The 27,648-nt window shown below is 42.7% G+C and overlaps 1 protein-coding gene and 1 long non-coding RNA gene across 4 annotated transcripts in view; one reads left to right on the top strand and one right to left on the bottom strand.

The window, feature by feature from the left end:
• Positions 1-9,493: 9,493 nt before the first annotated feature.
• LOC112991255 (uncharacterized) lies at positions 9,494-13,001 on the bottom strand. The gene is made up of 2 exons (XR_003261254.2): positions 11,022-13,001; positions 9,494-10,199 (listed from the first exon to the last, which is right to left on the bottom strand). It is a non-coding gene; the product is annotated as an uncharacterized LOC112991255 (long non-coding RNA).
• Positions 13,002-13,204: 203 nt separating this feature from the next.
• ZFAT (zinc finger and AT-hook domain containing) overlaps positions 13,205-27,648 on the top strand; it is a 145,545-nt gene continuing 131,101 nt past the window's right edge. For all 3 annotated transcript variants that reach the window (XM_064507896.1, XM_064507893.1, XM_064507894.1), the window contains exons 1-2: positions 13,205-13,418; positions 25,374-25,553. The gene's annotated coding sequence lies outside the window, so the exon portion shown is untranslated. The remainder of the gene's footprint in view (positions 13,419-25,373; positions 25,554-27,648) is intronic.

Genomic DNA, 27,648 nt, shown 5'->3' with positions numbered 1-27,648 from the left:
AAATAAGTAATCAATAAGGATGCATAAGCATAAGGTTTTCAGCCCGACACTTCCCAACAGCATTAAATCCATTAAAAAAATTCAAGTGTTTGTGCAGTACCTAACAGGATGGCATATATGGGCACTACTGCAGTACAAGTAAAACGACTGCTACTGCTGCTAAAAATAATTAATAATGCTGTCATTTGTGGATTCTTCTCTTTTTTTAAAAAAAACTGGCTTTCTATTTTGCTTTCTGAAACCTTTTATATTTTTCTATTTTAAAAATTGTCAAGTTGTTATAAAAGTAAGTTGGATTTTTATATTAACAAAAACACCCAGCAAGAGCAAATGTGCACATCCAGGTTGTAAAGGGGAGGTTTATAATGGCAGTGCTGATAGATGGTTATTGTTCCCGCACCAGCAGGGCACCATCAGAACATAGTGCTCCACAAAAATGACGTACCGAGTGGTACTGAAAATAACAAGAAAGTTCTTCGTAGGCCTGCCTTTTTTAGTGTTACATCAATGAGCTAGCAACCCTTTCTTTTTTTTTTCTTAGTTTTTGGTTTTGGTTTGTTTGGGGAGGATGGGGACCTCCCCCCTAAGATGGGGAGGAGGTTACTAGACAATGTTGGTGCTTTTATCTGGGTGATTTTAATTTTTATATTTCCCTGAATTGTCAGAGGGAAACTATTATTTAAATACCAGTTTTACAACACTGGTAACAAAGGGAAGAGAGACCATAACTTTCCTTTCATGAGGTCAGATGTTCTTCAAAAAAAGCCATCGGCTTTTTACAGCCTTTTATGGTTTCTTTCTGTCTCTTCACAGAGTAGCAGCAAATCCTCAAAAGGACAGACCACCTGCATCTCCAGCTTCACTGAAGAAGTGATGGAGGTACTTAGCACTTTGCAGGATTCGGGCTAGATGCTATATTTAATTCAATTTAATTTAATTTAATTAATTGCATTTATTTAAAACTGATTAATGAGCTTGTGCTGACAAATGCTCAGAGAGAAAACTACCTGTCGCCAAGCCGGGCACCTCATCCCAGTTCGTGTGCTGGGTGGTCAAGCTCAGCAACCACCCTTTTCTGAATCCTCCAAGCCATTACTCCCATGGCATGAGCATCCCTGGCACCTCCAGGCTTCAGCACAGCTTCTTGCACTGGCTACTCCATTGTGGGCATTCCCACAAGGGAATTTTTCAATAAGACACACATCTGCTGTATTTCAAAAAATTAAAATTAAAAAGAAAAATCCTAGAACTCAAAATGTCATAATTCCGGAGCAGGCATAAGGGCCTCCTCTTAGTTTCTGAATTAGACAAAGCTTAAGACAACTCACAGAGCTTTTGAGTAATTTCTGCAAAGACGTGCAAATACAGTTTCTTCCTTTCTGCTCCTAAAGAGAACTTCCATTTGTTAAGAAGGTAAAATGTACAAAGCAACTTGGCTACAAAGAAGAGTACAGTGCAATCCAAATATTCCACATCCAGTAAATGGTAGCAGGAAAAACACAGGTAAAATGATTTTTGTAAGCTTTTTAAGCAAGACAAGTCTGGGGTGTGTTGTAGTGAGCAAGAGTTGTACAGCTTGAGCTCATGCTGGTTGGGCTTTCAGTCTGCGGTGTAATGAGTGCGTATCTGTGAAACCTGCAAGTGTGACGCATCTATCCGTGCCTGCATCTGTCCTGAGTATCCATGAATCGGCAGCGGTGCGCACACCACTTCCCAAAAAGTGCATGACACACTGTGACTCCGCAACAGGTTTGGATGCGGACAGCCGAGGCAAAGCCTGAAACCAACTGTAAGATGCCACGTATTACTTGCAAAATCATATTCCCTGCTCTTCAGGCCTAGGGAAAGCTCAGGTTGGGAGGCTCATGTGCCTCAAGCAACCCTTGGCCAGTGCGAGGAGCAAGCACGATGCAAGGGGCAAGGATGCCTCATGCTGGTTGACCACAGCCACATTTCTACTCTCCAGCAAAACACCGAGGAAACAAGCATGAGAAGGTGCAGCCTGGGGCCGTACAGAAAACAGCAAAGTTTGTTATGACTAGTCCTGTCATCTTTGGCATGTGTTGGTATGATTTTCCTTGGCTTTAAAACCACAGCTTCAGAACTTATCATGCCCAAGATGACTGCGCTAGCAAATTAATGTAGTTTCAGATGTGGGGGAGAGCTGCTAATCAGAGTAGGAGAGTGGAGGAGTTGGGAGATCTTGAAGAGGAAGATCTTGAAGGAAGAAATTGCAGCCCTTTCTTCTGGATATGGTTTTGATTGCTTTTGTGTTGTTGTATGTTCTTTGTACTCATTTGATGACAGATGATAAAAAAAAAAGTAATAGCAAGCAAAGCCTGAAAATATAAAGCATCTGCCAGCAGGGGGTAAAATCAGGGAGAGATTGTGCATTCATTTCTTACTGGCTTTTCTTTAGGCTGGAGAAATGATATAGGCTACATCTGTCCTTGAGCTCTGCTGTTTCTTGCCCAGCCACCAGTGCTACCTGGCCAGGTTGCCTTGTCTCTGCGAGCCCTAGTCCACGAAACTGTTGCTGACCTGGTGTTTCCTACCTGAGACTGTGGGACTGCAGAGAAATCACGCTGTTTTCTCTGTCCTTAGCCCTGCCTGATCCCCTTGGCCCACGACGGTGGATCTGGCCGGTTTCCAGAGTGTGAATGTGGCGATAAGGGAAGGCAGGAAGCATGTGGGAGGCATGGGTACGGCATACACTGGACGCCCGTGGGAAGATAAGGTTGTTACCCTGATGCTGGTGTGTGATACTGAGGCAAAACAGAGGCTGAACTCAACCACACAGCAGCAATTTATCCCCCCTCGTGGGAGTGGCCAAACTGAGCATAAAGGAAAAAAAAAACGGAAAATATTTGTAATTTAATTTATAATATCAAATTTAATTTATTTATATTTAATTTATAATAGTACCAATTTGCACTTAAGAAACGTCATTAATGAGAATTCAGTGGAGAGTTTAAGAACATCCTAAAGGACAGGAGTAGAGAACAGAGATCAAAAAACCAAAGTCACCTTTCATTTGTACCCATTGGAAGTGTTTCTCCTCAACTGGTAAGTCTTTCCTAATGTCTAAGCAAAGTTGCTCTTAATGTACAACAAACTCCTCTTGGTCATGTCCCTAGCATGGAGGACAACTGGTGAGCATCCTCTTTGTGACACTTTTATCTATTTGAAGCCTGTTTCCATGTCCCCATTTGATGTTCTCTTTTCTAAACCAAACAAGTCTGCTTCCGTTGCCCTTTCTTGGTAGGTCATGCTGTCTAAATCTCTTATCGCTCCTGCCGCTCTCACTGAGCTCTCTCCTACATACATAGACACACACACACACACACACACACACACACACGCTACTTCTTAAAGTATGCGTGCCCAAAACAGGACATGTATTTCTGAAAGGTCTTGCCACTGCTAAATACAGTGGAATAATAACCATTTATCTCTTATATGTGACATATGTACAAGAATGGCTGAACAGCATCTTATCTCCTGGTTTATACTCAATCTCTGGTCTAGTACATCCCTGCATTATTTTTTTAGCATATTGCCGCATAGACAGATATTCAGCATATTCGTTTTTTGCATTTCATTTTTCCTTCAGAAGTGGAGTACTCTGCACTCGCCAACATTGAATTTTACTTTATCGATTACAGGCTATTTCGCCAAGTAATCACAATTGTTTGAATTCTGATCCTATCTTCCAAAACACTTGCAACACTTCCCAGAACGCTATCTTCTGCAAATTGTATAAGTGCTCTACCTCACCACCAAGGCTGGCAGCGAGAGCATCCAATATTTCTGGAAGAGGAACAGACCTGTCAGCACCAAGGGTCCTTAGTGGTGGAAAAAAAAATTAATAAAAAAGTACTCTTTGAGCATGACTTTTCCAGGTGGCTGTGCTCTGAACCTCGTAGCAACTTGCTCGGAAGGAGGGCTTCCCAGGCTTTTCAGCTCATGCCTTCCTTCGGCTGGCGGAGGTTTCCTCTGGCCTCCTCAGCGAACCCCGTCCCCATCCCCATCCCCATCCCCAGGGACGGGAGCGCTTTGGACTTTGTCTGCTGTCGCTGGCTCCTTGCTGATGTGGTCTATCGTTTGGGTTAAGAACTGCTCACCTAGACCAGTTTTCTTAGTTCATCCGTGAGGACATCTCACAGGGATATGCCAAGGGTTTTACTACAGCCAAGACAAAACTGTTTTGCCTTTATCCGCTTGGTTAAAGAATTAAGCTGGATTGGTGTGATACGCTTTGTTCTTAACAAATCCACGTTGGCTGTTTCTTCCAGCCTTTTCATCCTCCCGGGACTCACAGGCTGATGACCGCATAATTTGTTTCAGTATCTCTCCAAGTATCAGAGCCGCGCTGTTTGATTTATAGTTCTCCGGGTCCTCCCTTCCCCTGTGTTTTAAAGACCTAATTTATCATGGCATAAATCATCTGAGCTGTCATGCAGGTTACACCCACACAGATGAATGAAACAGAGCTGGGAATATTCCTGGGCACTGGCACTGATCCTCCCTACTGGTACACTGCTAGGAGAGTTACGGTTTTATCTTGGCCAGATAGCATTTTCCCAGACAATTCCCATACACAATTCAGGAACTAGCACAGGCCTCGAACCAGTCCCAGCATGGATGAGGCCATCCTGATTTGGATGCTAAAACTTTAAAAATACAGATGCAGCCAACCACGCCAGCCAGCCTCCGGGCCAGATAACGGCTCCTGATGTTGTTTAGTTTATTCTGTAGATGTTTCCTCACTGACCACTGTAAAAAAAAAAAAAAGAGAGAGCGAGAGAGAGAGAGAGAAAACGCTTTCAGAGATCTAAAATAACTAATCAAATATATAAAAGAAAGAACATTATCCACTTCCTACCAAAGAAGGAGACTTTGGGGAAATGGCTGACGCCAAAAATCTTTCTATAATTGCTACACTGACGTCAGCGGGGTTTTGACAGGACGCTCGCAGTAAAACGGAGCATACGCACACCCCTTCAGGACTGCTGGGGCTGGATCACTCCTCCTCACTCCACCCGGGTTGTCCTCAGCACCTGAGGTTCTTGCAAAAGAAATCTGGGGTGGGGTAGAGCTGGCTGTAGTAGTTCACAGCCAGTCTCTGGAGCTGCATTAAGCACTGCTTCCCATAATGTCTGCAGTTAATTTTCAGGTAATAGTGGTGCATGGTGATCTGTTGAGGAATACTGAAGGTTGGTAGTGGTTCATTCATTAAAAAGAATGATGGGCACCATGGCTACCGTTGTGTACACAGATGTTGTTCTAATCTAAGGCAAGATTAGAGGGAAAGGTTAGCACAGCAAAGACAAAAGGTATATCACAGTAAAGATTTTTAGCCTTATAATTAAAAGGAGGGTAGGGAAAAAGCAAGTCTATTCAGCAGAGAGAATGGAGCAGTAACTGAAGATAATCTAATTACAGACTAAATCCAAAAAGAATACTTTTTTCCAGTTTTCAGTGAAACAAATGACTACATTGTGAAGGAGAGTCAGAAGTAGTAGAGACTTAAACAATCCCTAGAAAACTTTTTTCAGCATGTGTAGCAGGAGGGAGAAGTTAATACAAGGGCAAAATCTGATTACAGGTTTGATACGCTGTGATGAGACTAGAGTGGCGGAAAAACCTTAACGTGCGTCCATCTGCAAATTCTCTTCAAAGTAAGCACATTAAACCACAAAAATACAGTGGAATATGAAGAGTTTCTTTTTATTATAAGACAAATTAGAACAATCAATTTTTAAAATACAGAAAATTGGATGTTCTGGGTGAAAGACATTAATATTACAGATTTTCTAAGTAAATTTGCTTCTGTATTCTCTCCACTTGCAGAACAGTCAACAGAGACTCATCAAGGGCAGATCATGTCAGATCAACTTCTTCGCCTCTTCAGTAAAATGACAGGGGACATGGATGAGGTGAGAACAGCACATGTGACATATTTGGACTTTAATACTGCTTTTGACAGTTTCCCACTGCAGTCTCACCTGGAAGCAGAGGAACCAGGCAGGGTCCAGCACAGCACTGCCATGCTGACCATGGGCCTAAAGGACAGCACCCATGGGTAGAGCTGAAGGCACACTGGCCTGTTTCGCCTGGCAAAGAGAAGGCTAGCGACCACCCTCACAGCTCTCTACATCTACCAGGAGGGGAGTAACAAGGACAGCAGAGCCAGACACCTTCTCAGCGGGGGCAGAAGGAGGAACTGAGAAGGAGCAACAGCCACAGAACACAGCCTGGAGGGTTCACGCTGGATGCGATGAAGAACGTTTTCACTAGGAACGTGGTGGGGCACAGAAACAGGCTTCCCTTCCCGCAAAGGGGCTGTAGATTCTCTGTCCTTGCGGGTTTTCAAGACTTGGTCAGACAAAGCTACAGCTGAGCCCATCAAGTGCTAGTTACAGCCCTGCTTTGAACAAGCGGTTGGACCAGAGACCTCCAGTGGTCCTTTCCAACCAGCACCTCCATGAGTCTGTCGTTATAAGAGCTGTAGAAAAAAAAATTTGGTGGCCTAGTTTTAATAGGTAAGGAAAGATAAACTGGGAATACAACATGAAAAAGAGGAGAAATAGACAGGGAACTGGACCAAAAAAAGAAAATACCAAGAAAATAAGTCAGGAAGGTTGTTCAGGAAGGACTCCATATAATTCAGGTAGGACACTGCATGAAGGTAGAGAGAAACAACCGAAATGTTTGTACACTACAGGAACAAGGAACAAAAGAGCGAATGCACAGTGCAGAAACTGAAATGGGCTTTCTATGGACAAAAGCAATCACTGTGAAATAACATCCATGTTTGGAATAAAGAGCTTGATGGTTAAGTCTTTTTGAGGAAAAACAGCAATAAAGATAGAGGTGGTAGTATTGTGTACATCAGATCATAAAAAAATAATGATAATGTGTAAAATAGAATCATTTTGATTCAAAATCTCTTTAGAGAAGGATTATGAAAAAAGTTCTGTTGAGATACCATTAGGGTTCTGGTTGTAAATCTCTAAGGCCAGATTTGGAAAACATGCTTTGTACTTCTTTAAAGATACTAGTAGGTCATTACAGAAGACCTGATTTCCCAAATGTAACTCAGGGAACAACGTTTACTAATAATTATAGTGCATAGGTATTCCTAGCTAACAGATTTTATCATCAGACAGAAGCTGAACTAAGAAGAATAATGACATTTTATTAAGCAGGATATGTAAACGTGAGAACATTATGTAAGAAGTAGAGATAATCTTGGACTATAACAATAACTGTTTTGATTTAAATTCAATAATAGGATAAATAAGAGAAAGCTGGCTGGTTGGAATCTCAGTTTGAAAACTAAAAATAAAAAAGACTGAGACATTAAAGGAAGTGGAGCAGAAACTCAGCTGAACTGCAGAGCTCCAAAACGCAAGGAAGAGATTTTAAAAAAAATTCTATATGGAATTTTCCATAAAGCAAGGGGAGAAATTGCAGAGCAAAGCTTCAGATATACTCGAAGGAACAGTTACTTCAAAAGGGATACTTAGAATAAGCAGAGAATGTGCTAGCACTAGAAAAAAGTGGTGGACAAGAAGAATTGCAACTTGAAAAGGAAATCGGACCATAAGAATCACACATTAAAAGGGAATGAGAAAACAAGAAGCAGGTTACCTATGCAGTAAGAGTGAGATGGAGGTAAAAGATAATCTAGATTTGGCCCAAAACTAAATGCCCACCTTTCCCAGGCTAAGAAGAAGGTTGACTGAATAACCAAGCAAAAGCAGGAAGACTAGTGGGCACGATCAGATGAACATGAAAATCGCTGTCTCTGAAGCAGAGCCAAAATGGAGCATGTGATGAACTCAAGTCTAAAGGACCAAAGAACCTCTCTATTCTGGAATAGAGCAGGTACTTCACATTGTGTTTACAAGATGATTTCAGTAAATTTATTAAGTAAACGGGGGCATACTGCGTGATGAGAGAACGGCAAAAACATCCTTATTTTAGAGTGGCAAAAATAGTGATCTAGAAAAACAGGCAGGTACCAGATTAAACTTTCTCATCCACAAAGCCTTCCTGCCATCATCAGTAAAAAGGAAGTTTGTGAAATCGGGAGGAACGATGACCTGGAGGAATCACATCGTCTTTATTTTGAACTTTTTTTTCCTCTGATTTTCAGAAAAGCAGCTGCAGGGAAATGGGGGAGACCAGAGGCACATGGCAGGGGACGCTCCTTACTGCAAGGTTATAGCTAAGCAACGTCCCCGCAAACGCTGGAGCCGCCTCGGGAGCCCCCGCAGAGGCCAGGTGGTGCCGAGCAGCTCACTGGCAGCATCTCCAGCTTTTGGGGGCTGCTCTCAGACACGGGCAGCAGGTCCAAACTACGCAGGAGCCAACTGACCGGGTTCAGAAGATGAATTCAGTGCAGAGCAGGTGAAAGGAAGAGCTTTCTGAAGGAGCATGGGACTGGAGAGCCCATCTGATAATGTCCTGTTTCATAATGACTCTTCCTTAGCCTGGCAGAAGAGTGGCGGCAAGGGAACACAACTGCTTTCTATAAATACATCAAGGAGGGAAGCACGGGGCAGGGAGAACTATTTAAGCAAAAAGACAGTTCTGGTATAATAATAAGTTGTAGAAATCTGCTCAGAAAACAATCAGTCTGGAGGGTTTCTTGCCATCCAACTGGAGATGTCCTGAGGCTTCCTAAAAGCAGCGGTGGCATTGTGTGTGTTTGGGGGGGGCATTTTTTTTTCTGACAGAGCTTGTCAGGTTATGAACCAGACCATGTGGCTGCTTGTAAGGGCAGGCGATGGGGCTCAGTCACGCAAGGCGGTTCCTGTGGCCCTACAGCACTGCTGTACTGGAGAGCAGAGATGCCCGATCCCACCCGTGCTGTTTTTACCACTGGGATGGACTTTTGCTGTTACTTACGTTGCTTTAGGAACCACGGCCCAAATGGCTTCATTTGCGTTCACGACCTTCTCGTTAGTCTCCCCACCGCTCCTCCTTCTCCTGGCTCACCTTCGTCCCCCTCACAGCTGTCCCTGCCCACTTCCAACCTAAATCTCCTCTTCCACCTTGTCCATCCCTCTGCACCCACAGACCCGCTCAGCCCCCTCTCTTGCCTCCTCTTGCTCTCCCTGGTAACCTGGGGAGATACCCTAGGCCATCGGGGTCGGGACCAATGCTTTCTACTGTGCTTTATCCTCTATTTTTCTCCAGCACCTTCTGACATGGCCTCTTCAGCAGCCCATCTGTTATTAGCCCTTCTCTTTATCCAGGTGCTCTCCCAGCCATCCCACTCTTCCCCCTCAGGTTTCCTGTCTTGCCCTGTGCTGCCACGTGCTTGATCTTCCCGATCATCCCGGATCTCTGGTTGCAACTCCCGGCTCTTCTCCCATTCACCACTCGCCTCCCACATCTTCCTGAAGAGGGTTTGATATTAATTACACAAAAATTGATATTACACAGGGATCTATACCCAACAGACTCTGCGTGAAGTGCGTACTTAACAAGAGTATCGTATGATGGAAACATAAATTAAACAAGGGCATGTGCACAGTGATATAAAGTGTGACTCCGCGGGGCTGGAACAGCTCGTTTCTGTGAATGGGCTGGCAAAGACCTCAGGAGATTGCAAAACGCGTGGGGGGACAAAAAAGGCAACGAAACTGGGTTCGGAAGGAGGGTCCTTTTTTCCTGGGGATTATCTTCCTCTTCGTGGTGACAGCCTCCTAGCCGAAGGGAAAGTCCCTGGTCCCCAGTCCTTCGGTGCGTGACTGCGTGCGGCTGTGCCGTGTCCAGGCGGTGCTCGCGTGCTCGCTGCAGGCAAGGCAGGTCCTGCTCTGAAAAGTCGCTCAGAAAAGCACGGTGGGTCAGTATAAAATGGACACTTAGGGTCTGGTCAGCTGGTCAGCCAGGCTCCAGACTGGATCCCCATTGACTCTGATGGGAATCTAGCTCAGAGGAACATGATCTGTAAGTGCCAAGTGTCACTGGAGATGGGTCAGAAGGGTATGTGAGATGCATTTGTGGGACTGGCAGAAAGGACACAGGCTCTGTAGCAGACCAGTGACCCCCTGAAGCGGGATCCGGAGGTCAGGCAGAGCTCTCTAGGACATCCTAAGTGGCCCTGAAGGTCTCCGTGTGGGCAACCGAACGCAGCTCTGTGTCCAGGTCCGGAGCTGGATCGTCCGTGAGAAGCCTTACCCCTAAAAGGAGAATTTTCACATGCGGCCGAAGAAACCAAATAAGCCAGTTTTACAACAGCTTCAGATTTTTAGTGCAACACTTGCAACTTCGTATTGATTATCCACCAAGAGCAACGCAGACTTTGATAAAAGAAAACACTGATGTCTCCAAACAAGAGCGAAAGCAAAGTCTGAGTGAAAAATGATAAAGGAAGGTTGCTGTTCAATGGATTTATACTGCGGGACACAGTGACTGAAGGAAATACTGTTAGAAATGGCCTAAACTGAAGTAAGACCAACTTTGAATTAAAACAAAGTGTTCACTGACAGAGAGACTAGCTGGCTGCCGATTCAATGGATCAAAAATTGCATTGATCTAATGCCTCTGACTTTGCATATTATGTCCAGAAAATATAACCTAACTGCAGCCAAACTGGAAGATTGCCATCTGCCTTTTTTTTCCTCTCTTAACGGAAAATTTCGGCTCTATTTTTCCAGTGGTCCAAAGCATTCAAGGCTTCCCACGCTACGAGATGACAACAATGTTCAGCTTTCTTTGGCCGGAATTATGGCGCCGCGCCAGAAAGCATCTCAAGATGTGAAAAGTCCTAAATCAACACATTTTACCATCGAAGAGCGAGGAAAAACAGTTTCTAAACTACATGAAATATTCATGTCTGGCATCTTGTGAGATACCATCTGGGTAGATGAAGCCGAGGCAGAGCTGACAGTGACATGGAAACACGCCGGATCGCGAGCGGGATGATGTGACTTGGAGATCCGCTGTTTCCTGACCTACAAAAGAGCTGCAAAACCAGCAAGCGCCGCTTCAGCACCACTTACCTTTCCGACCAACGAATAACCTGAAAGAAAAACGCTGATCCGTTGGGTCCGTCATTAAGAAAACCGTAGCATCCCTGAGATGCGTCGGGCACACGGCACGGGCTCCGCGCCGGTTTGGAAACCGGGGACGAGAGCGGCAAACGTCCCGGCCCACTTAACTCGAAAGCTGCCTATAATAAACCCTCGGGAACATGTAAAACAGACAGGTCCAATTACACAGCCGCGCGCATATCGCTGCTTTTCTGGCCTTCGGGATTAAAAGGCTTTGAGCCGTTCAGCTCAGAAGTGCCCAAACCGGGCGGACGCTGTGTTAAAATCCAGCACTAAGCGCTTTGCTCTTCACGTTTCCCAAGAGCTCGGCTAGCGGCAATTTGCGCACAGCGAGACACAACTTTGCCACAATGACATAAATATCTCCTCTTCGGTACGAGGTGCTGTCGCAAAATACTTTATTGTCAGTGAAAGGAGGGTTTTTAATCTGCCATTAATACCGAGATCCTGCGAGAAACAGCTCTCTACCCTTTAAAAACCCCTCTCTGCCCCTCTCGATGAGAATATGAGTATTTCCAATTCGAAAATGTTGGGAACTCTCATTTTGTAGCTATAGTAGAGATGTCCTTCTGGACAGAGGGAAAGGGTTCACTCCCCTGAGGAGTGTGGAGGAGCACGTCCTCCCCTCTTTCTCCCTTATCTTTGCACTGAGGGATTAGAGGCTTTTACCCCGCTCTGCCCTCGGCTCTGCTGCAGCCATGTGCAGAACTTCTGCTGCTCCACATCCCTCCTGCCCTGCTCCCACTGCAACCTCTCCAGCACAGCAGCTTTCTCTCTCCCCCTCTGACAGACACATGCTCTCCTGCACACTTTGGGCCTCCGCCTCCCACATCTGTGGCATACATGCCACATATATATTTTTAAGGCTTGCATGGTGAAGGGGGGAGCTGCATGCTCGTGGCAGCCACAGTGCATGCACTATGCCCTTCATGCACCATGCACATCATGTACATGTGTACTCTGCACACCGCGCACCAGGCACACTATGCACACTGCACTACGCACACTGTGTACAGCATGCATGTACACACACATGCACCCCACGCACATTGTGCACCATACGCACTGCACACGCTGTGCACTAAGCACTGTGCACATGGAGCACAAGGCATACTTTGCACTCCATGCATACCACACACGCTGTGCACAACATGCACCGTGCACACTATGCATTCAGTGCACACTGTGCACCATGCACACCACACATACCACACGCAGTGTGCACACCACGCACTCTGCACACCATGCATACAGCGCAAACTGCGCACCATACACAGCATGCATGCCATGCACACTGTGCACCATGCACCGTGCACACCATGCATACAGCGCACACTGTGCACCATGCACACTGTGCTCCATACACTGTGCACACCACGCACGCTCTGTACCATGCACACCATGCACCCCGCGCACACCATGCATACAGTGCACACTGTGCACCATGCACACTGTGCTCCATGCACTGTGCACACCACTGCACTGTGCACCATGCACACCATGCACACAGTGCATACTGTGCACCCCATGCATATAGCGCACACTGTGCACCCCACGCATACTCTGGCACCATGCACCGTGCACCACGCACGCTCTGTACCATGCACACCCTGCATACCGCGCACCCCATGCATATAGCGCACACTGTGCACCCCACGCATACTCTGGCACCATGCACCGGGCACCACGCACGCTCTGTACCATGCACACCCTGCATACCGCGCACCCCATGCATATAGCGCACACTGTGCACCCCACGCATACTCTGGCACCATGCACCGTGCACCACGCACGCTCTGTACCATGCACACCCTGCACCCCGCGCACCCCATGCATACCGCGCACCCCATGCACGCTGTGCACCACGCACTGTGCACCACGCACACCTTGCATGCGCGCCCCCCGCGCACCTTGCACCTTGCACGCTGGGCCGCGCGCCGCGTGAGGGGCGGGGGGAGGCGCCCAGGCGCGCGCTCATTGGCCGCCAGGGCGCCGGTCCCGCCCCTCCCTCCCCGGCCGCCCTGGCGGCAGTGCGTGCGTGCGTGCGTGCGGCGAGAGGGGCGGGAGCCGTGAGGGGCGGGGGTGGGGGGGGAGAAGGAGGAGGAGGAGGGCGCGCGCGAGCTGGAAGGGGGCGGGGATTGGTTGCCATGGGAGTGACGTCAAAGTGTGTCGGGGACAGGGAGCGGAGACACGGAAAAGGTCAAACTAAAGGCGAGGAGGAGACGCGGCCGCAGCGACGCGCAGCCGGGACGCCGCCGCCGGGCCGGGCCGGGCCGGGCCGGGTCGGGGGGAGGGAGGCAGCGGCGGCGGCGGCAGGAGGGGGGGAGCCGCCCGCCCCCCTCACAGGTACTGAGCGGCGGCCGCGGCCTCCAGCGGGGCCCGGCGGGCTGGGGAGGGGGGAGGGAGGCAGCGGCGGCCCCCACACGGCGGCCGTTGGGGGAGGCGGGCGGGCGGGCGGCTCCCCGCCCCCCCTCACAGCGCCGCTGCCCCGGGGAAAGTTGCCGCCGTTGCCCCGGCGGCGCCGAGCCCGCGGAGCGGCGCCCCCCGGCGCTGCGGGGCGGCCCAGGGGCCTGCGGCGCGGCCGCCGCCCGCGGGGGGCCGCGCTGTGGCCGCGGGCGCCGAGGGCTCCTCCGGCGCGGCCGCCTCGGCTCGCGTGGCTCGGGAGCGGTGTCGCCGTCTCGCCCCGCGGACTGCGGCGCGGCGGGGCGCCGCTCTCCAGCGGCCGGGCTTGCTCCGGTGCGGGAGCTGGGTCAGCACCGAGCCAGGCCGCCTGGTCGTGCATGTCCCGCTTCCCGCGGCAGCCCGGGCGGTGGTCGTGGAGAGCAGGGCCCTCGGGCGTGATTTTCTTTCTTTTTTTTTTTGTTTAAACCCCGGAGGGAGGCTGCTGTGCAGTGTCAGGGGCAGCCTCTTGTCTGTTCACGCCCAGGGAGTGATTTAGAGGGGCAGAACGACTCGTTCCTGGAAAGGACTAGTCGGCGCCAAGGCAAGCCCAGGTGAAGTTCTCGCTTTGCCCCAGACTCGCTGTGTGACCTTGGATCGGTCTTTCCGGATCAGTTCTCCGTTTGCCTGTAGATCGGAGACTGTAGTACTTTCGAAAAAACGTACCATGTGAATAAATACACTGAAGACTTTGAGATGCCTATTTGCTGTAGTAACAGCAGGTAGATAGTTATGTTATTCCCCCTATAATAGCGTAGATGCTGCCGCCAGGACTCTGTTCTGCTGGTAGTATTTGCCTATAGTAGTTAACCTTGGACGGAAATAGGACACTTGTTTAAAAAGGTGTTTTGTAACTTGTGATATTGCATTATGTACACTGTATCCTTATAGTTTGTGTTTTTATGTAAAGTGTGCTCTAATACGCTTTTTTAAAGAGCTGGAATTCCACAGTGAAAATAGTTTGTGCTTTTCTTTTTTCTTTCTTTTTTTTTTCCTTTCTTCTGTTCACCTATAGCAAAGCTGGTGTCCTCTTCCACTGCAAAGTGGACTTCTAGTGAACTTCTAATGCAGCTGTATCTCTGATAATTGGCATCTCTGAGTTCTGTGATGTTAGATCTGGTGCTTTGGTAGAGAACAGGAAGAGAAATATTTTGATATATTTGATTGAAGAAATTACTTCTGGAGTTGATATGTAATTTACTTTGATACCATTTAGTTGTACCTGCCAGGGTTGAGTAGTTGCATTACAGAAGTGCTTGGAGATAGCATTCAGTTATTTGCAAGAAAATACTAACAGCAGTGACAATAAGTTCATTACATGTGTAATGAAAAATGAACTTCAGTTTTGGGAGCAGTATTTACCCTCTCACCTTCTGTGATGCTCTTTACAGAAAGTCAAATGCCCTAAGTAGGCCATAGATAAAAACTTCTACACAGATACACTGAACTGTGAAATACCTGCAAGTGGTTCACATACTGCTCTAAATATTTGTGCAGTCACTATTGTAACAGGTGAGTGCAACCAAGTACAGAGTTGGAGGTTGCTGCTGCCATGAATACTGACCCAGGTGAGCTAAGCTTTCCTTCTTTCCAATTTTGCTTTATACTAGCTTGGCCAGTTAGATTACTTTTCCTTCTTTTTTTGGCTCCTGTTGTGGAAGGATAAAGAATTGACTGATATCTTAGCCATTTCTAAAGTATCTTCAAGTTTGTATGTTCTAGTCAGTATGAAACCTCCATTATCGGTTTTAAAATTAAACAGGAATGCTGTTATTTGTTGAGAGAAAGGTAATTACAACACTGCTGTTCTGTTTTTTTTTTTTTGTTATATAAACAGCAAAACTGGAAGGAGTTGTCTGGAAAAATGGTAATTCAGTGTTAATTCATAATATGTAGGTGCCCTGGAAAAAAAATCAAGTAGTTTCATAGCTACCCTTAGGCATCTTTAATTTATGCAAGCAGGACTTACTGAGTAACTACTAAGTCTCATCGACCTTAGTAGTGCTGTAGAGGTCACATTTTAGCACAGATAAGTTGAGCTTGAACTCTCTCTCTCCATATATATGTGTGTATATATATATATATATTTTTTTTTTTTTCCCCTCTTTTCTGTAGGAATTAGGGATAGGTATGTGTGTACCTGATTACTTGCTTTTTCACTCCTCCATAACACTTTTTTGTTGTTGTTTAGATTCTTGCTTGTAAGTGTTACAATAAATCCAGATGCTTTTTGGATTTATTTCTTTATCTAGCATCTTAATATTAATAGGGAACACTTGAAGGGTTTTTTTTATTCTTTTCAAGGTCTCAGTAAAACAGAACAAATCGTAAGGTTCAATGAACAGCTGTTAGAAAGACCAGGTTTAGGATTAGAGAAACTTGGCATATGGAAAGCCAGTTTTACCCAAATGTATACAAGTGACATCAGCATTTTTCTGAGCCATTTATGCTATTCACTTCTGTTGGTTCCCAGCAGTGCCTTGTGTCTTATGTAAGCTTGCACTGTACATCCTGTCCTGCTGTTCTCATGCATGAAAATTCATTGGCATTATCTTACTGTAGATTTTTTTGAGTGCTACTGGCTGCTTGTTGTCTCAAATTTCTACATGCAAATTTCTCACAAACATTCTGAAGATATCTATGCCAGGAGTATAATACCGTCCTCCTGTGTGACATCCAAGGAATAACTTGGAGTGAAACACAGCTAGTCCTCCTGCTCCGCTTGGTAATGGGCACTGTAACCACTGTGAAGTACTGCAGATAGAGATAATCGTGTGAGAGAGAGGAGTTACCGGGAGAAAGTCTCGTTCTGTATCATACATCGATGGACCACAAGTGTGGTTTTGATAGCTAGTGATAAAACAGCCATATAAACTAAAGGATTATGGTTTCAGTAGAAGCTCCAGTAAAATTAGGATAGGAAAATAGAGGCTTTTATATTCTATTACTTGTGCCGCCCTTGTTACAAGGCCTCAGAAAGGAATTGTGCCTTCAGATAGACTGATGCTGTAACCTTGTTCATGAGGTTAGCATTTGGTCATGCATAATGAAGGTGCTGTCACTTGATGGGTGACATTGAGGCAAACCCTCTATTATAAGCTTTTAAAAACAAACATTCCTTCTATTTTTCTTGTTTCCTAAATCTAGCTAAAACTTTCTGGTGTAAAATCCTGCAGTAATGTAATGTTTATAGTTCAATTCAAAGTAAATCGGGCATCTTGAACAGCGTCTAATGGTTCACTTAAGCAAAACCACTTTTTTTTAGTACTCTTGTATTTTCTGTTAGTGCTCTAGTGGTATTACAGAGCCGGATTCCTGCTTACCTCTCTTAGTGAACTCAGTTGTCCTTGTCTGGCTCCATGGCTTCTATGGGGGAGTTGTGTTGAACAGCTGAAAAGTTTACTTGTACTCGCAGCTGATGTAACTCCAGAAGATGTATAGCTCTACAGGGGAACTGTATACAAAAGGGAAGAGCTGACTTGGAGAAGCACACCTGGATAGCAGTGCAAATATGAAAGGCCTGTGGAAATTCTTAGGAAAAAAAAAATGGTATAATTTTCTGTATGTGATCTGTTCCATACTACATGGAACAATTTCTCTCTGTGATGGAGAAGCAAGGGGAGTATGTAAGACTTGACAAGAAGACTGGCTATCTGAAAAGGAACAGGTGCAGTGCTTTAACACTTTAAAGCTAGACACATTCTTGTAAGTGAGCAGTTCTTGTGGAGTTTAAGGAAATTTACTGGTAAAGCATCTAAGAGGGACTTGAATTTTTATTAGTAGGATTCAGTGTCACTGTTGTTCTTAGCATATAAAATGCACAGGCCTTTTTTTTCCCCCCCAGTACTTCACTATTTTTGGAGAATATGCAAATGTGTTTTCAAACTATATGCAGAAAGATGGACAATGATGCAGACATATGCTTTTTAGCATAGACTTGTAGCACCTGTAACAGTGAACTTTTTAAAAACTGTTTCAAAAACACCTTCATATGGTAAACTCAAGATACTATGGCACTATATTTCATTTTTTAATAGATATTTATGTGCATATAGAAGTCTACATATACATTGTTTTTGTTCAATAGCCTTTTTGTTTTGTAGGCCTAGGTAAATCAAATGTTGTCTGGATGCTTAAATCTGCTAAAATATTTATGAGAAAGTTGACTCTTGGAAAAAGTTTCCCACAGGATGCAGTGGGTGTCAGGTCTAAAGGTCAGTGGCAGATAAAGTAAAGTGAAGGCTCTTTTGGATTTGATTTTCTACATTAAAAAAAGTAAATAAGCATGGAATCTTACAGTGATACTTCCTAAAGTTCCAAATGCTTATAGACACTTACAGTTCTATTCCCACTTAAATTTTCTGTTAAAGGCTTTAATGTTCTTTTTTTTGAGGGGAGCAAAAATATCAGTGCAGTTAATATATTCATGTACTCCTAGCGCGGAAGTTCCTGGTGTAAATCAAAAAAGCCAGATGGAGCTTTAAGCAACTGTCATGTACAACTTAGGAAATGAACATTTCTGATACTAATAAAGAGGCCAGATTGGAAATACGTAATTAATATCTGTGTCCTTTTCAACACGTGGTAAGATTTGGCTACAACTGTCATAGCATTAACGGAGACAACTGTCAAAGTTCTATTAATTAGTAGATTGTTTTCCTAAAATAATACATGCATTCTTACTCTTATATAAGAGTACTAATCACTAGTAAATATAGAAATATAGCAGAAACTAAATGTGAGTGGTGGTAGACTTGTTCTTGAATCTACTGTTATAAATTATACACATATACATTTTTATATATAGTTTTGAAATTGGTTGTGTGTGTATATAAATATATTTTAAATTATGTAGAAAACCATTCTCTCCAAGTGGAGTCAATTTGAAATGGCAGGACTATGGAGCCCCAGGGAGCAATCTTGCAATTAAGTTTATTCACTGTGTATGTCAGTGACCTGGAAGAAGTGTGCAGTAAGGTGCTAAAAAAAAATGCTTATGAGATGGCACAGAGTCTCTGTCAGAGACAGAAAGGAGGAGGAGTGGGCAGATGGCAGTCAGTACAAAACAGGTGAATAATCAGATTGAGAACAAGCTGACTAGACTGTGAGTATGCTGCTTGCACACCGATTGCATTTTGTTTTAGACAGACAGTGTGATAGGGATTTTCTCTCCCTCTCTCTTTTTTTTTAATGTAATCTGTAGAACAGAAAGGTAAAAAAAATCTTGTATCTGGAAACACACATAAGAGTGTAAATGTGCCTGCCGTTGTCAGGGAGAGCTTCTGGGATGGTAGTGAGCTTCAGGATAGCTGCAGAAACTTTGACCTAGAGTTCTGTCTGGCCTGAAAAACCTTTAAAAGCTGTTCAGTTTATAGACTTCATATGCAAGTTTATTCATATTTACCTTTGGCATACATAACATGGAATAATATTGAAATGTTCTTTAATCCTAGTGCCTGGATAGTACAGTTATGCTGTGTGACAAAAGATGTTTTTGAAACTGTGTGGAGGTAGTAAGACGTGCATTTGTGATATTTTGCATATATAATTTCTGTTTTATTTAGCTATCTTAAACTTTTGAGTAGCTGTCTAGCCTGACTGTTCATTGCCTAGATCCGTGATCTTTTCCAGTTTGTTTTGCATGCACTATTGGAATGGTGGAGGTAAAGAAGAACAAAGGACTAGTTATAGTGATGAATAATTGGTCTCTTAATCCTTAGCGTTGTGCTAGGTGTTATACCAAAAAACCTCCTCCTCCTTCCCCTCTAGTTCCTGCTTCAAAAAGGCTGCAATTTCAATTAAGTAATAGTAAAGGCCTGCAGATGGAGGAGAGTGTATTGAGAGTCTATTGATCAGCATGATGGATGATTTTGTAAACAATAGTAATCTCCGCCTTTTCTTTTGTATTTCTGTTTCAAAATGTTTCTGTGGTTTTTTTCTTTTTTTAGGGTGTTCCATAAGTTACAGCAGTAGTGAACTGGTCTAATTGGAGAATGCCCTACTGCTCCTAAAGAGGGCTTGCTTTGTCTGAGCTGGCACTTAATGAGGAGAAGCACAACCGACCTGGCAGCTTAAAATTTATTTGATACGGATGAGTTTTCTGTGCTCAAAGTTAAATGTTAGTAGTATCAGCTTGCTCTTTGTATACAGTCTTCTCAAAATGCCTCAGCCTGAATAATACCAGTAAAGAGTTTTTACTGTATGAAAAGGTTGAGGGAACTAGGTCTACATTTCTGCAGAAGTGAAGATAAAGGAAAAAAGATTAAAATATTCACAAGAAATGCCCTAGAGAAGATTGTTTCATGTCTTAGGGCATATTGAATCCTGTGGGAATGAGGAAGCTAAAATACTAAAGGACTGTTTAATTCTTGTGTTTCACACTGAATCAACACTGTGTTAGAATTCTAAGTGGTATTAGTGGAATTCGTAAGACCTTACTTTGGCATTTCTATATACAGAATATAGAGGTAAAATAAGCCTGAAATGGATCTTTTGCTGAGTAAGAACGATGTAGAGAATTGAACATTAGAGGCTTAACGTTGGTATAATAAATCAAAATGCCAGATGACCCTCTGAGGACTTTCTTCATCCATTCACTTCATTCTTTTTCCTCTCTGCAGATATAGCACAGTTCAATCCAATGCAGAGTCATCATTGCTGTGATGTTTAAAGTGTTCCTGAAGACCGAGCACTTTCCCTTTTTTTTTAATACAACTACTCAGTTGATCATTCAGATTGTTTAATGCACTAGATGAATATTTTTATGTGCGAGTCCACAGTTGTGGGAGAGCTGTGAGGAATGTCGTGTACTGTTGATAACCTTACAGAAAAGGCTCAAATTCATACCTTCTGGAAACTACTCTTTCCTGAAGCTGATGCTTGGCAACAGAAGATGCCCTGCTGACCCTTTGCAGCTTGGCAGAAAATGCTCCTTAGCGTGTGAGCCTAAGCCTGTACCGTATATCCCAGGGTGCAGATTGCTCAGGGCTGCTGGCACAGAGGTGTGTTGTTTTTCTTTTTAAACCTTCACCAGACTGTCTCCTTTTCTCATATCCTCAGCACCAACCAGACATAATGGTAAAATAGTTAGTTATTCAGTGAGATATGAATTGGAAGCAAAAAGTTGAAAGTAGAACATATTGAAAACTTGCTTCTGGTTTAAATTTAAGCAGATGATGACCTCTCTAGCTGTTTAGCTGCCCTTACCTAGAATTTCTAAGATGCATCTCAGCTGTTGGACCTGGGGAGTCAATGCTCATAGTAATAGTCTGTCATCAATGTTAGCTTTGGCTAGGTATTTAAAGTTATGGTGGCATGCTTTATATCTTTGACTGTTGATGAGTTGCTATGAGTTTCCATCTCAACTTCATTCCTGTGTTCTTCTTTTCTTATCCTTACTAATGTTGTGGCTGGGGTGCAGAAATTGCATGATGTTCATGGTTCTTCCAGGCTGGGCACCTTTGTGTTTAAAGGCTGCTTTTTTTATCCCTATTAGTCTGCTGGCTGACTGCTCCATATCTGATATGCATCATTATTTTTACATGTATATTTTTACTGTATACTCATATGTTTCATATAATGTGTTTTGTTAACGTCTAATTTTCCCAGCATGTTTCTAGCTCTCTATAGAGACCATGTGTGATGTAGTGTCATCACTGCTGATAAGCCTTGTTACTAAATGATCTGAATGTATAGTGACTGTGTGTGTAAATGTTCTCTCTCATCATTGCCCTTAGTCTACTTCGATTGGGATTCTACTTATTTTAAATTATTGTTCAGGAAATGGAAGCAGTAAAACTTTTTACCTCAGTGTTGCATTAGTTTCTGGAAGGATGACTGTGTTGTTTTTTGGTCTTTTTTTTTTTTCCAGTTAAATTAGGTTAAGACAAGAAAAATTAAAGCCAGCTCAGTTTCAGTATTAGCGTTTCAGGCAGGTATGTGTGTTATGCAGGTGAGACGAATACAGTTTATTTCAGGAATGTGTTTCCTGATGGTGGCTCTGTGAGCCTAGCTCTCTGAACCCTTTCTAGGTCAAGGACACCTTCATTTTAACACAGCCCTGCACCGTGGGAAAACTAACCTGTCTGCTGACAGGATCAGGCACTTTCAGGTGGATTCAGGTCACTGGAACATAGGGAATGATCTGGTATCAGGGAAGCTAGTTCTTCTTTATTCTTTTGCAACCTGTCCCTCATCCATTCTGAATATATCAAGAGTACTTTAGGGAAATATCAAGGAAACTTAAGGTGACTCCTTGAGCTTTATGAAGAGCGGTATACTCTATCTGTAGGCTTTACAGCAGGAGAAAAAGCTGCAGCCCTCAATAGAGCTAGTCATGTTCAAAACTCGAATCTGCTGTGAGGAAAGACAGATTCTTCTAACAGGGAAACTTGTGATATTTTATTTAAAATATGCACCTGTTTATTTCAACACTTTTCCCTCTCCTCTATTTTTTAATTTATATCTAATTTCTAAAATGGGTTGTCAAATCTGATACAATGTTTTTTGATATGACTAATTGTGAAACAAATATAGTTGATATCCTCAGATACTGTGTGCTTAGTCATGGTTATCTGACCCTGTATTTCTCATTTAATTCTACTCTGTACCAATGCATTGAGTTCAAAAGCGTAATCAAAATTTTACAATGATTTTTTTCATTTTGAATGTGGTGACTAATTGACTTGTCTTGATAAACGTACTACTTGGCTTGGGAACTGCAAAGCTGGTTGTTCAGTTAAAAGGCAGTTTATGCCAAATATTAACCAGCAGCAGTAAAATCTCAGGAAAGAAAGATGAATACATGTACTTAAACATTCCTTGTTTCTAACAAACTGATTGAAGTTGTGTTTTTGTATGTTAATATGAAATTGCTTATTATAATATCAGGAAGCACTGCTGGACTGTTTCTTGCTGTTTTTTACACACCACTAATTTCAGTGTGAAGTTCCTTATCATTATAGTTAATAATATCTGACTTTAATTCTTGCTTATCTCTATATTAAAAATAAGACCATTATTTACACAGCTTGAGCTGTTATGCATAGTCTTACTTTTACATTTCACGTAACGGTACCAGGCATCCAAATAAAACCAGGTCTTTGCTACAGTTTTTGAAGACTGTTAATCATTAATTCATAACAAGGTCTGTGTTTTTTTATATAGCTTTTAAGTGGAAAAGGAGAATGTTTTTATAAGTCAAATACTTTGAAATAAAAATTGTATTCACCTTTTTTGTTTAGTTTATAATATGCTGTTAATTTGAACTGTGTGGTGGCCTGCTTCAGCCTTTCCTTCTCCCTGTAGAAGCAAAAAGGTGTTTTAGCTGTCTTGTTAATATTTGCACAGATAGGAGTTTCAGATCATTAGAGACTGAAGCACTGTGTTGTACAGGTTATTGGTAATTCTGTGACATTTTCTATCTTTTAAACTATTGTTTTAAGTTGGAGAGTATAATTAGTTTGAAGAATTCTACTTTTAAATAGTACTCAAATTATTAAGTTGGAATTTAAGAAAATGTGAAATTTTTTTGCATGTGGAAAGCTTGTTTCATGGCAAATATTGCCAACTCATCACATGCTCTTGCTAAGTTACTGTGATCGTGCATTCATTAACATGATATTCCTAGTTTATTCATCAGGCATTAACATGCTGACTTTAAGATGAGCAAAACCCCTCTTTACAATAACAGTGATGGGACAGCAGTAGTTTAACTTCATTCTTCCAACTTTTTTCTTTTCCTTTCCCCTTCTTTGTGTGACCTTCTCCTTGCATTTAAGTGGAGCCTAATGCAATTAATTTCTGAGTCTGTGGAAAGACAGGCAGCTTGTCTGTGTGCTTAAGTTTATTTCTTTACATTGACTGGAAGTCTGTATTTGTGAAATTTCCTGAAGTCTACCCCTATTGTGCAGGTTAACTTCTAATTAACTTTTTAACCAAAACACCTCATTTCTGCTCAATAACTTCTATGGCTGATGCTTGTTATTTTGGTACCAATTACATTTTTATATTTCATATTGAAAGGAAGATCACAAGCTCCACCTGAAATGATTTTGAAAAATGAATGACTTCTTGGGGGATGTCCTTGATGTTCTGATTACATTTCTGTTTAGCTAATATGATTTCCACTAGCTTCTGCTTGAGGTACAGCCTTCTTGCAAAACCAGCTGAGAAGTTGCAGTTAAACATTCAGAAGAATAAAAGTAGCAGATATCTATAGTAAGTGCTTTCAGTAACTTGTCCTGCACTTGCATATAAACACACTGTAGAAGAAGTTGGGGGAAGTAGCTAATTGACAAGTTGAGTCAGTCTCCAAACACCTTGAAAGATTTTATTTCAGTTACCTATATTGGTTTCTTTGGTATATTAAAAAAAAAAAAAAGTGCTTGAAGCAGATGATTAACAGATTCCTTGTAGAAAGCTGAATAAATACACCCTTCAGATTTTTCAACAGGTGAAATAAGACTTATGTACTGCAGCATTCTTGCTCTTCAAACCTTTTTCAGTCAACATCATCTAGCCTGAACAGAGTAAGGCAGGATTCCTATGAGGAACCAAAGTTTTTTTCTTATTTTTTGTTTGTTTTGTAATTACATTATTATTTTCATCTATAAAGGTGCTGAAATGAGGTGGTATGGCAGCATTGTTTCTCTCTTTTTTGTTTTTGTGGTTCACTTGTGTTGGGTAGATACTTGCTTTTTAATGAAATTTTATTTTGTGCTCTAGGAAAGTTCACTTTAAAATCTTTTAAAAATCAAATTTATTATGTAGAAACTCCAAACTTAATAATATTCTTGTGTGGGACTTTTAGGCTCCACTTCTGGACTTGGTTTGCATCTCTCAAACTCTTCCACAAACCTCTACCCTTGACCATAACTAATGTTAATGTGTTAATAGTTGGCCAGCTACTAAAAGAGGAGTAAGCCACATCCTTCGTTAGTGGGTTTCACAAATATTTTTCAAGAATATTGGTATTCAGAAATAGATTACATTCCCAAGTTCTTGAAGAGTTTTTTGCCTTAAGTGTTTTAGATGGTGCTCTATATTCAGAAACTTTATTTTTGCCTTTTTTTATTTGTGTGTCTCTGTTATGGTAAAGATGCTTTCCTGACTCATCTGTACTGTGTGCATACCAGCAGGTGGAGCATTGGTAGCATAAGACAGATTTCCAACTTTTTGTTAAAGGTGTTTGGCAGGAAAATAGCCCCTCTAGCAATTTGAAAAAGCAATTGCTGTATAAGTTCTGCTCAGTTGATTTCCATGAAGTTGGAGTCTGCTCACTGTGTTTGGCATAGAGTTCTGTGGAGGCAGTTCCATGTTCACAAACAACTATCAAAAGAGTTTTCAGAGACTTGTAATTGGGGTGGGCTTTCATACAGAGAGTGAAAGGCAACTTAGTGTTTTTCTATTGGTTCTTTTAAATGTCAGTTTTGTGTTGCAAAGCATTGGAAGCATTGAAGCTACATCTAAATAGCTTTTAAAATTATTACCTTTAACCTTTTTTTTAAAGTGTTTAGCACCTTTCCTATATTTTATTTCTCTTCCACTGTGGTAGTTATTGTGTCTCCGTAAGTAAGATATATGGTACACTTATATCACTAGTTCTCCACTCAAAATATTGGTACAAGAGGTCTTAAGTATCATTATCTTTCTAGGGTGTGGAGGGAGGGGTTTGTATTGTGGTTTCACAATTTGCCTATGCTGATCGAACACTGTACTGTCACCAAATTGGGCAGTCCTGCCCTATACATTTCCTTCTTACTGTCAGCGCTAAAGATGGTCCTGCTGTTCTGTCAGATCCAATATTTAGTTTTCTGCTACAGCAGAAAATTAATTGTTTTTTTCCTTTTTTTTCTTTTCCAGGAGTAGTTTGCAGCTAGATATGGTGATTGGTCTAACCAACTTGCATCATGAAATTATAAAACTAATACAACAGAGGGGGGAAGAGAGGGACTGAAACTGCTCCTCTGCTACCATGCTCTTACTGTGATCAACTTCGACCATCCTGAAATTGCACCAGTAATCTCTGTAGTGCATGTGGCTGTGAGTATTCTTTTAGTATTCTTTTCATATCTCCAACTGTTGCACCATGACCACCTTAAGTTACGCTAAGTAATGTTCCTATTACACGGTCAATTTGTATTAGAAGTGTGACCAGGAACTCAAGTGCAATTTTTGTATTCATATGTTACTCTTTTTTTTTGTGGACATGTGTATATTTGAGATGTTCAGGTTCTGTGACTTCAAGTTCAGCTAATAAAAACTACTTGAGGATTAACTCTGGAATAACTTTGCATTATCATCTCCAGAATGCCTGTCTCAATAGGCTGAATAGCAACATTGTTTGCTGCCTACCTTAGTTTTTTCCTAAGAAATGGACATTTTGTGTGTGGTTTTCATATGAAGAGCAAAGGGGGTAAAAAGATTAATCTTAACTAGTTTTCACTGTTTGAGACAATACTTTGAAATAACTTGTAGTAAATACTGTGAAATTTTTGGAAATCCTGCTTGGAGAAGGGCTCTCCAAATCATAAAAGTGGCTCTGATTGGATAGTGTCTGGAGAGCCAGGTTTCATTTGTGGTGGCTTTTTGTTTGTTTTCTTTTTGTTGTTGTTGTTCTGTTTTTTCCCCTCCCTTGATGTTGTCAGCGTTTATATGAGCCCCAGAAGGGACCTGTAACTTTTCCAGCTGCTTCAGAAAACCAGCTGCATAAATACTATTTTGAAGATTTTTATGTACTGTACTTCTCTCATACTGCTAACCCCCAAAGCTAGCAGATTACCTTCTGTTTGAAAACAAAGTGCATCTTGCGGGAAAATTATTTCCTTGGGTTACTCTTCTGCTGTTTTCATGAGTTCAGTCAGCTTATGTAGTTATATAAATACATGAGTTGGCTTAAGGTGAATGCTATCAGTGTATGGGGGGGGGGGGGAAATAGATGGAGGAGGGTTTTGCAGATCTCCTGTTTCCATAATGCCTTAAACCATATTAATAGTTTCCTGCATAATGAAACCCTGCACTGGGGTATTATTTCAATTTGTATTGCTGATCTAATGAAAGAAAGGAGTTCCTACCTTAAATCCTTCTCTTCAATTTCCTTTACTTTCGGAGCTCATTGGACATATCACTGAAGTGATTCAACTTGCCCAACAGTTGAAAGGTCATTTAGGGAACTACATCCACGTTTTAATTTGGATCAGGAATGCAGTTTCGACACAAGTATTCTTATGCTCTTCAATTATTGTTCTGCAGTTTGTCTTGTGGAGTATACAAAGTGGATTCCTTTTGGATTAAACAATTGGTAAATGTGCTTCTGCTTTTGCCTCATGCATTCAGACTAGGGGCATTTAGACCATAGATAGGCCTAGAGCTAGTTCTGGATTAAGACCTTCTGGAGTTCATGTAGTTTGCATATTGTATCTTTAGCACTAATTGTTTTGTTCTGCAGATCTACTCCCGTTGCACTGTACCGCCCAGTAACGTGGGCATAGCCTTTTTTCAGGTGCGTACGTTGGCTCACCAAAACGTGTGACAAACACCAGAATCAGTGCAAGGAAAAGAGTAGGAAGGTGCAAGAAGAAGCTATTAGATTGTCTCTGTCTCCTCTGACTGATGTCAGACAGTCGTCTAAAGAAACCAGTTCAGCTCATGCCGAAGCGTCTTAGCTTCTGTGCATGTGTAGAACTGAGAAGCCCAGCACTGATACCATGTTGATACTGGCTTGGGATCCAGGAATTTGGCATATCTATTTTAAACTTTGAGGGGTCCCAGTCTGCAGTCAGTTTCAGAAGGCACTGAATATAGATTGACTAAATAAGGCTGAGCCTTTCCTAAAATGTAGTTGCTTATGATATTTGAAACTGTAATACAAGCTGTCAGCCTCCCCTTTCTGTTAATAACTTTCTACTGTTTCATGTTTGCCTCAGAGCTGGAAGGCCGGGATCTGTTTCTGCCGTTGCCAAAACTTGTATTTCTATGAGAGTTCTTCTTAGGCCCTAGCCTGTTGATTAGACTGAGTACATTTCATCCTAATTTTGAAACTCGGTGACAGCATAGGAAAATTCAGTGTACTGTACCAAATGCCTCCGAAGAATGGAACTGTAATGTCATATGAATGTGGAGAACTAGGTACCCCCTT

The sequence above is a fragment of the Dromaius novaehollandiae genome, chromosome 2, assembly GCF_036370855.1.
Source record: "Dromaius novaehollandiae isolate bDroNov1 chromosome 2, bDroNov1.hap1, whole genome shotgun sequence".
NCBI lineage: Eukaryota > Metazoa > Chordata > Aves > Casuariiformes > Dromaiidae > Dromaius > Dromaius novaehollandiae.
Note: the sequence above shows the minus strand (reverse complement) of the source record. Positions and strands in the feature narration are given on the sequence as shown.